Source organism: Belonocnema kinseyi, chromosome 7, assembly GCF_010883055.1.
Source record: "Belonocnema kinseyi isolate 2016_QV_RU_SX_M_011 chromosome 7, B_treatae_v1, whole genome shotgun sequence".
Lineage (NCBI taxonomy): Eukaryota > Metazoa > Arthropoda > Insecta > Hymenoptera > Cynipidae > Belonocnema > Belonocnema kinseyi.
Window position 1 is genome coordinate 73047525 of NC_046663.1, and position 11516 is coordinate 73059040.

An 11516-nucleotide genomic window follows, 5' to 3' on the forward strand; every position below is an offset into this window, starting at 1 on the left:
GAGCTCCAAGGAGATTATGTTGAAAAATAAAAAAAAATTTACCCAAAAAAAATTGTTTTTATACTTCATTCTAAGGACTTATTGAACTACCCTCGTAATTCTGCCAATATACAGTGGACATTTTACACGAAAAGAAACAATTTTTAGGCATCTAGCCATTTTAGAAGAAAAAATAAGGATATTTTCTCGACCACTATAATATGAATGGAACAATTACGCGAGTTAATTATGAATAATCTTTTTCTTAGTCCTTATAAATATATGACTGTGTAGGAACAATACAATTTCTATATATAAAATCAAATAATGTTACTTAATTTATGAAAGTAACTTTATAGATGGACAACAAATTCCCTAATGGTACAAGCTTTTAGGAAAGTTATAATTACCACTAAAAAATCCAACTCTCACCAAAAATTGCCTTTAATATATTGAACTCTAAACTACTTGAGCCTACGAGAAAAATGAGATTCCTCATTTTTTGTTATTAATTTCTTTTTACTTTTTTAAAAGTTGCTTAAAATTCGGAGCATATTTAATATATTCATATTTTCTGTAAAATATATTCAGGAAGAAATTCTGTTCGAACCTCCTGAAAAATGTGCAATTATATCAGAAAACAATTTTAAACATTTCCCTTTAAAATTAAGATAAAAAATAATTATTTATAATTTAAAATAATTAAAATAAAATAATAAATATGGCAACGTGAACCTCCATATTCTGAATTTTCAACGTAATTTTAAGTTTTCAATATTTTACTTACTATAGAGCAGATGTAGAACTATCATTTACTTGATTTTATCTTCCCAATAATCTATATCTGAAGCTTTGTTAACTTATCATTTGTGGGGTAGCCACTGGACGGAAAACTGGACGGATAATTAAAAAATATAGAAAATTTTAATTTTTGTTAAATTGGTAGTACATTTTATATTTGTAAAGTTCACATTAGGGTCGATCGTATTTATTTTTTTGTGTTCTGCTATTAAATTAAAGATATTAATTTGTTTCTGATTAAAAATACAAATTAGATGTTTTATTCTTTATAACGAACTGACTAAATAGATTTATCAATAAGACTATGTGAATCAGTCTTAACTTATATATTTTAATTGATCTAAATTCACTGCAATTTATATTTTCCAAGGAAAGTTTTTTTTATAATGTTTTTATTGAGTTGGGAGATGGACATGTTTCATTTCTTCACACTTGTATTAATGCGAGTTGAAGTTGAGGATAAGTGTTAATTTAGCGAATTTAAAACGATAGCGCGGATTCATATTTTTTAACCAGAGATCTTTGTGCAATTCAATTTATCAAAGTGTGAAGGTTTAGGTTTTGCAGTTTAATTGCACTTAATTGAAAAGTGTTAAAAGCTTCTATTTTATATGTGTCAATTACTGAGAGTTTAAATAGAAAATTTCCAAATTAAAATTAGTTTAAACTTTAATTTAAATTTCACTAGTTACGAACATTTTTGTACTACAAACGCACGCATGATTGAAGAGATTTGGCGGAGAATCCCAAGTCATGAGCCCAGTAGAGTCGGTCAGATGGTGTGATCGTCGCGAGTTCGACTGTAGACAATAGCTCGAAAACCTTCGGGCGTTTTTAGTATAGTCTTTTAGATTTCTCGCAAATTCCTGTTGCAGATATCACTCGTGCTACTCATTTCAATAGACATTCTTATTTAGGAATACTAAAATTTCTTACATTTCTTACAACTTATGTTACTTAAAATTCTAACTTTTGACGAAAAGTTTTACAAAACTTGTTATTGACCATTATCAGTTTTTCACACACACCATTTTCATACAGTAAATAAGACTTTTTCTAAACATGAATACTAATTTTTGCTCGCTCAAGTTTATAATAATACATAAAGGAATATCATTATCTCTTATCATAGTAGGAATCTTTATAGCAGTACCCCGATTATCCCTAAATTCTTACATTTTATTTTAATTATACATATAGAATGAATCAAATATTGATATCAAAAGTCTCTCCGTGTATTACGATTGAAAACCTGAATTTTTCCAAGTGAAACTGCCAACATGTGGAATTTGTTTATATAAATTGTTTATAAACATTTGTTATATTTAACTAAATATTATCAAAGATAAATTTGTTTAGGAATATCCGTAGCCATTCTAGCGATTAAAGAAAATTGAAATTTGATGAAATCTTGAATTTGAATATTCTGTCCCAAAAATTATTTATAACAATGGTTATTGTTAACTTTTCAAATATTTGTGTGACTAGCAGTCATTTGTCCAACAGCTTAAAACATTTCCAGCGTAAAAAAATTTTCTTTGCGAAAGGGCCACAATTTCGAATTTGTTTATAATAAATTAAATTGTTATATTTGATCAATTATTAATAAATATTTCTTATTTTAAGGAATACAATTTGAAGCACTTTTAGCAAACAGAATTCTTTACCGATAATAAGATTATTTTCTAATTTGGTAATTTGTTCATAAAATTTGTTTATAAAAAGTGAATGGAATAATAAACAAATTATTTTTATTCTATAAGTCCCTAAACATTTATTTAAGACAGTATAAAGTTTACCTAATCAGTTATTAAAGCGTAAAAAATTGTTATGTACAAAATTTCAGTTATTCCATACTTTAAGTGAAAAATTATTAATAAACAAATATTGGAGATAAAATTTCAAAGCATTAAGCTCTTCAGAATTTAATGAACTTTAATATTAAAAAAATCGAAACCGGACAAAAATTGAAACCTTTGGACATTTTTAAACGAAGAAAATGCATTTCCGCCCTTTTGGAGGGTTTCCGTTCTAATAGACTAGTAGTTTTTGGAAAATTTATTAAATAACAAACTTTCGCCCGTGAACGTCCAACAGTCGTGTATATGGAATTGAAAATTGTTAATACAAGAGCGTTGACAATTATGACAAAGTTGTCCTTACTGAATGCTCATTTAAAAAAAAGTTGTTTATTATTTTTTTTTTTTTACTTCACTCGTGAACAGGCAAAAGTATTTTATTAAATAATCTTGAACAAATTTGAGCGCCACTCCACATTTCTAGAGATTGCTTATAATGCGTATGGAAAGTAGAAGATATTCACTGATTTGAAAATAGTTAGACTTTTCTTTTTCTTATCCAAAATAAAGTTTCTATAGGGATGTGGTGGTGGAACTTGAACATGTAATGATTGAGTCGATTTCCACTCTCTTGACAGGACTGCTTTAGAAGCATGACCAATCTCTTTCCTTGAGTGTAGGCCTCGCTGTCGGCCGCGAGAGCAGGGAGGCAAACGCACGAGATTTACAGTTGCAAACGGTGGAGTTCAAGGGCTTGAATCTTAATCTCACCGCAAGCTTTTAACGGATGAGTTCAACGATACAACTTGATTTTTCTTTCCGTGTAGAGAACGACACAGAGTCTATGGCTCATTGTCTCTGTTTTATATTATTGTTCTGTCGCGTCCATTCCTCCGTCCATACCCGTGAAGACCCCATTGGGTCCCCATTCGGTTCCTTTTTAAAAAAAACTCGAAAAAATGAATGAACTTTTAAATTGTTTAAATTCGGATTCTACGTTAAAATTCCTTATAGAAAGTCACGAAATAATCGCAATCGTTTTTTTTACAACGGTAAAAAGTTAAAAAAAATATAAGACGTATAACACCTGTTGACTGCTACATTTCTAACGCATCGCCTGTAAGTAGCAGTCAACAGGCGTTATAAGTCTTATATTTTTTAAAACTTTGTACCGTTGTAAAAAAAACTATTACGATTATTCCGTGACTTTCTATAGGGAATTTTAACGTAGAATTCGAATTTCAACAATTTAAAAGTTGATTTTGCGGTTTTTTCAAATTTTTTAAAAAGGAATCGAATGGGGACCCAATGGGGTCTTTACGGATACTTTGTAGAGGCTTCATTCGGTTTCTTTGGTCCGCCAGGGTATACCCAAAGGATAGAAACAAAAGAAAATGGTACGAAATTGTTCGGTGTGACATGTGCCATTGTTGCGATAATCATTCAACGATAAGTAAATATTTATTATTTTGAATATAAACACATAAGATATATGCAGGATGCCGGCATGTATGTGAGCTGTAACCTTGCAAAATCAAATCGTTCATTTGCGCAACAAGTATTATATAACAAAATATTTATAAAAGAAATTATAATTCTTATAACAATTTTATAGAAGTATTTATAAAATCAGTGATGAAAAAAGCGCGGCTAGATTTTCTGGATACAATATGGCCAATATTGCATTTATGTTACGATTCGCCTAAAGAAATGATTATTCTAATAAATTAATTAATTGAATGTATAAAAATAAATGTTTCAAAGGTTTAACGTCATCCATCCCATTATCTTATATTTTCACTTTTACTCCTCGAGCTTCTCCAGTGTCAGCAACGTTGAAATTGGAGCACTTCGCAAAAAAATTACTTATCTTAACCCAAGACGCACAGGTACGGCGTACAGGGTGCACCAATAGGAAGATAAGCGAGCCTGCACTAAAATTAAACAAGGCGTAGGTCCAGCTTCCCCCTTCTACCCACCTACCATCAACCCTCCTACGTGATACGATGCCTAGATTTGTTTTTGAAACTGTCAGTTGTTCAGAATGTAATTAATTGACTTGTAAAACACACGTTAGTGTTGTAAAATATGTATGTCATAAACATGCACCGAGAATCAAATAAGCGATGATGAAGAGTGAAACGAAACGTAATTCGTCATATTTCTATATATTGATCTAATGAAAAGCTAGTACTTACCTATAAATTTAATATTTTAATACTTGCAGAAAAAATTTTATTTTTTGATTCAGCTGCTGAGGTGCAAATTTTATTTTGTTTATTTCTCTGTTACGTTCGAAATCGAAAATTAAAAAGTGTTTCCTGAAGTGTGCATTGTTTTTTTGTTTAATAGCAACTCCATTTATACAACAAATTTTGATTAATGTATCAATAGACAGTGTAATATTTGAAAAAAGAGGATGGCGCAAGCAGTACGCCAACCTTTTCTTAGTGTTCCACGAACTTTCCTGTGCTTCTTGGGTTAAGTGTAATCACATTTGAAATTTATCCGAACTGGCTTTTACGTATCCCAGCATACTGAAAGTCCAAAAAATTTAGTACATTATGAAACAAGGGGCAAAAGGAGCAGATTTTTCCCGCGGAAGGTTTTACTGCCCGATCGAGAACACATCTCCGGAGAACAGTAATCACCACAGGAAAAAATCTTCTCACGAAGGCAGTAATTACCCGAGGGAAAATCTATTTTCATCCCGTGTGTGATGACACCGCAATTCCCCACTCTAAGATACGAGTAGTTTAGTAAGGGCCATATATCCTACCAGGATAGTGCTTCCACAATATATCAAAAGAAGCCTATCCTTGTGACGAAACTTGGAAGTCGGAATTCTACGGAATACATAGAGAAAATGTATTCGAATTCTCCGGGTTTTTCTACGGAAAGCTCGTTAAAAAACGGTCTCCAAAGTAAGAAGATAGTGAGTAAAGAAGAATAAGCATAAGAAGTTAGAAATATTGTACGGATTAATTGTTTTGTCGAACAAATTTATAAAATACTTGGAGGTTATAAATTTTATATACAAACCAGGCACTAAAATGGCTCAACAGTGTTAAAAATCCCTCCTCAAGGTTACTAAGATAGACATTACGTTTAGCAGCTTATTCTCACAAACCGATAGAATAAATTAAAGGTAAAGAAAATAAAGTTGACGATTGCTTATAGAGAATGTTCGCGATATCTGACCCACTCTAAGAAGCCAAAGACTTAGCTGGACCGTCATCTGAGGATTTAGAAGAGGCATTCCTTTACTGAAAAACGCCCGACACTTCAGATGATGACTCCTGAACTAGCACACGGGCACCTGAACCAGCCCCGAGAAGGAAGCTGCCAGAAAGGAGAATGCGTGAACCATCGATAGAAATTGAAACACCGGAAAAAGGCCCAACTGTTGTTAGCAATGAAACCTGCGATTTGCGGGGAACACCTACGATAGATTTCGACCAAGAACTATATGAGAAGTTCCAACAGTGGCTGGAGGATATAAAGGAAAATTTTCAATTAGAAACCCTAATGCAGTCGCCGTACCTGTGGAAAAAAGGCATAAAAGATACCTGAGGAAAGCGAAGGAAATATTGCAGTTGTAAAAGGAAAGGCATAAGCGCTACCAAGACTCCAGAATAGTGCTGCCCCAACCAATATACGAAGTAGGGCAAAAGGTAAAATTCATTAACCAAATTCCTTCCCATAAACTGTCACCCGATTGGAAAGGTGCATCTTTGAGTAGGTGCCTTACACCGAAAACTAATCCGATGTAAGTAATTTCGGAATAAAAAGTAAATGTATGAATTGGAATGAAATGAATTTATTCAGTAAAAAATTGAACAGAGTGACGTGCTCTAGTCAGAGGACCGAGCAAGACTATTGACCCCTCCATTACATGGGGTTCCTAAAGTATCCCGTCGTTGTTTACAGGGAGGTTTTGGTTTCGACACGATTTCGTAGATCTATAACAGTTAATCATTATCTCTTCGAGATACATACGACACTTGAAAGCGCATGCCGAAAGAAGTGTAAATTCTATTTGTCGGCCAAGGCGACTTGAGAAAAAACAGGGTATACGATTTCAATGCCTTTTCCAACATAAAGACTCACTGAAATAATTCGTTAAAATATGATATACTAACAAAAGTATGAATAGTTACTTTCAAAAATACACGTGAACGTGTTCAAAAGGTCCTGCGATAATCCTGGAAATTTTACATAATAACAACTATGTGATAGCCTATAATAATAAACAAATTAGGATCCACACTAAACAGATTATGCCCTATTTTTAGATGCTCTTAACACTGTTGGTTGCGCTTCTTGCGCCCGCCTAGGCCGACGCCGGCTGTATCCTACAGGCCCTAAACGGAAACATTTTTAGTCCAGGACACCTATGTCTCCTTTATACCCGACTATGAGCTCCTTTTCGTAAACAAAAGCTCCTACTCTCCTACTGACTATGCAGACGAACTTAGGCAGACTCGCCTTAGCTTAGACAATACAGAAAGTTTGCTCAGTAAAATTCAGTCTCAGAGACGGACGTCGACTTGGAAAGAAAAAGCAACGAAATAGTTTTGTTACATAGGGTATTTCTCCATAACCATAACCACGTCTTACCGTCGGTTGCCTACACTGCTGCTCCTCGAGCAGGATCACCATGATTTAACCAAAAAAATAAAAGAATTAGATTCTATTAAGGATTTAGGGACCAGATCCCTAAACAGGCCTAAACAGGCAGTTCTATCCCATCCTTTGCGACCCACTGTACACGTTCGAATAAAGAATAGTCTCACGAACAAAACATCAGAGCGTCTTTAACCAAAGTACAGGTTAAGTTTTTTTTACCCCTTCACACGTGTTGCATAAAGTATTTTATATTCATTCCGCTAATTTTACTTTCGTCCGAAAATGCGGTTTGGGGAAATATATGCTACTTTCGCCACTATTTTCAGGGGAAAAAGTGGTCATTTCTGTCGAGTCTGGAATAAAAACTCTTTTATCCAAAGAACGTTGATGATTTATTATTTGCATTGTTTTTATCAAACTGAACATGTACTTGCTTCAGCTTTGTTGGCGCGTGCCCTCACATCATGTGCTTCATGCCATGATAGGACGACACGTTTTCGTTTTTTTTTTTAATTTTTGAAATAATTTAATAAATATTATAAATGATTAAATAAACAAAATTAAGTTGTTTTAGTGAATGTTATTTTTAAAAAAAGGTTGCTTAATCTTTATTTTTTCTTCCACTCCTGTACAGACACAAGAATTTTATTAAATAATCTTAAATAGTTTTGGGCAACACTCTTCTAGAAATGTAAAGAGCTTCTTATTACGATGGTAAAATCGAGGGTAAAATAAGAGCAAAACTGGAACGATTCTATCTGTTTCGAAAGGGAAATCGGTATCGCCATGTGGAGAAGATTTTCGCCTTCATAAAACTAGTTCAAGAACATCTACAAACTTGAAAAATGTGAATGACTATCTTAAACAGACACTCATGGTCCTGTCAACGAGACTGCGACGATTTAGGAGAGCGATTGCGAAAAGGAATGGCAATAGGACTTTTTTGGCAGATGAAAAACTTTTCTATCGCGTACTCACAGACGGTGAAAAGAAGACTCGAAATTATTTTGAATCACCTAGGTCCTAGGGCCAAGGAAGTGGCCAGATATTGGTAGAGCATCTGGAGTACTCATAGGTCAAGCCAACTGGAAAGGGCGTGGATCTGTCTAGAAAAGAACACACTAGCACGGTTGCCTGAGATGAATAATAATCGATCCATCTCAGCCTCCGAGGTAACTCGCATTCTAAAGCGGGCTAAGAACAAAAAGGTAGATACTGGTAGTCCTAGGGATTACCGACCAATCACTTGCATTTCGATTTGCACATGAACTACATTGACTACCAACAGGGCTTCCCTTATTATCCGACGATAATTTACTTGAGACCCTTAAGGCATGTATGAAACCCGCCCTCGTGTCATCCAATTCCTATATCAGAAGATGAATTTTCCAAGGTCATTCCTTCAGCTCACTGTAGTTCTGTTCTGCATTGAAACCGCTGAATTGGACACCGAGCAACACGTACTATGGATTCAAAATTGAACTGTGAGTGCCTGAGTCTCTACTCACTCACCTCCTGTACATGGTCAACGTAAAAGTTTATGCAAGCTCAAAATCGAAACTAAACAGCCTACTCAACATCTTGCTGCAATTCTCCTATGACATCAAGTTGTTCTTGGGCTTAGACAAGTACAGAAATCTGCATTTGACCCGTGGAGAGATAAATACTCCATTGATACTGGAAGGCCACGCTCTGATTGAGGCAATGGCTGATGTAGAATCGTACAGATACCTTGTCATATTGAAGGCAAGGCAGCTGCTCCTGTTTGAAATTTAAAAAGTGCTTGAGAATACTATTTTTGAGTCACCTTAGTCTGATTCTGGAGTTCGGCTTCAGTGTGAAAAACATCGCAAAAGCAATAAGCACCTGTGACATTCCTCTCCTAACATACTTCTTTAGCTTGGTCTCCTAGTCCATGACTAACCTCGTGAGGCTTAATAGAATGATTCGCGTAAAAATGTCTGAGCACCGAATGCACCATAAGAAGACAGCTGTGGAGAGAATAGTTCTGATATGCAATTTTCGGGTGAACAGGTAGCTGCTCAATGGCGGGGTAAACAGATGCAAAAGTAACACCTCCAAGCTTTAGGCCTTCATTGCGTGGATAGTGATGCTTCAAACATGAACAGGGTAATAGCAATACGAGGAATTACCAAAAACACATCCTCATTATGGTGGCAGTGATTGACAGATGCCACCTTTTTTGAAAACGCAATGAGAGCATCGAGCACAACATGGATGGCTGTACGATGCTTGCGTCGCAAGTATTCTAAAGTGCAGTAAGAAACGTAAAAAAATAGGCGTAAAAAACAAAAAAACGTAAGAATAATAGACAACAGCGTCTCCCTAAACGATAACATGAGGCTCCGATACAGTAAGTCGATCGAGAAATACTCGAAGCTAAATCAGGAGATCCTGACCGTGTGGATGACACAGCTGATGACTGTGATCGTTGCCGTCTCATGTTAATAAAATTAATATTTTAAATCGTTGGTCTCAGTCGTTCACATCGGTGCTAACGTTTGTAAGAAAAATTTATCAATGTTGAATCCCTAAAGGACTCTCCAGGATAAAGGTTTCGATTCGTATAAACGGGTTCTCTACTATGAATGTTGGATGTCTATAAACGGGCTCTCCAGGATAAATTTTGGATCCCTACAAAACGACTCTCTAGTATGAATGTTGGATCCCTATAAACGGGCTATCTAGGATGAAAGTTGCATCCCTATAAACGGACTCTCCAGGATGAATGTTGGATCTATACAAAGCTCTCGAGAGTAATTTTCGGATCCCTATAGACGAACTCTCACGTGTGAATTCTCGCAAATAATAATGAATGCGCAAGCAGAATATATAGTTCCAAAACAACAACTGACACCAGCAAATCCGCTGAGCACTTGCCGCGTTTGGTGATCGTGCCGTATTTGGTAGCGAAGTACCCATCACTGAGTAACTGTGAGTGGAAGGTAGGCTAACACGATAACAATAGTAATTAAGTACATGTCGTTCTCATTGTATTGAAAATTTTTACAGTATTGCCGAAAGCGTTAGACAGATGGATCAGCAACATGGGTCAGATCAGTGTTGCGGAACAAAAATATTATTGAAATAAATAACACGAAAATTCTAGATCAATTTAAAAATTCTATAATCTCGTCCTTACACTACTCTCATCCCCACCGAGTGAGTCGCGCCTACCCCGAAAGGGAAATACCTTAATAGTGTCATAATGGTAAAATAACCTACATCAGAAGAATGTCTTAATTCACATGTAGAATTCAGAATGGATAACAAAGTTTGGATATAAAAATACAGAAAAGGAGAAAATGATATAAAAAAAAACAATGTAAAGTAGACCATTAAAAAATTTGATTTAACAACCCAAGATCTTAAGTTTGAACAATTTATATAGAAAATCAGTCTGAAAGAAAAACTTCCAGAATAGGGGTCTGAATAAACCAATTTTTCTCCAAAATTTCCATATCCATTCCTTTTGCACCCTAAATAATGTTTTTCTTAAAATTCAAAATTTAAATAGTAGGTAGATTTTCGCCAAGGTTCTAATCTAGTATATAATGTAGGCTAAATTACACACATGGTCAAGGCTCAGGGCCGTCAGATATGATATCTCATGGACGAGCCGTAGTGGAACAATATATGTCTTGAAGACATGGAGCGACCGAGGAATGGTGGTGTGTATTATCATATTTTCATTAGATCTTTTCTTACACTTTTCTTATAGGATTATATTTTGAGAAGTTGTAGGCTCGGAAAGCTACAATCATGGGAGGTAAGCAAGTGTGGAAAATTTAGGCGAGATAACATCGTAGAGCTCTGTTCTTTTGAGTTCAGTCTCTAGACGCGGGTGACGTTACGTGGCAGACGGTACAGTTGGAGGTGGAGATTTAACCTTCCGATACTTTTTTTAGAGCTATCAATCTTTATAGAATGTTGTGAGGAGCAGTGTTGATGGACCAGATGAAATGACTCCAAAACAGCAGCCTTTTATACACGGTTCGTGATGGACTGCGTCTGACGCTGGCTAACCGGAGTCTTGTTGAGTTGATTGAGAAATTAAGCTTTCATACTGTTGTGTTAATAGGCGGAGAATGAGAAGATGGTAATACATTACTTTTAGAGCCGCATTGTGTCACTCTATGTATCTGTAGCTTGTATATTTTAAGCATCCACTGAGACATTGTTCAAGTACAGTCTGTCAAGTTAAAGCGTGGGTGGCTTTACTCGCAGTCGGTAAGGTTTATCGACATGATTTTGGTGTCAAAATATTAAGAAGAGCTCCCTCTTTCA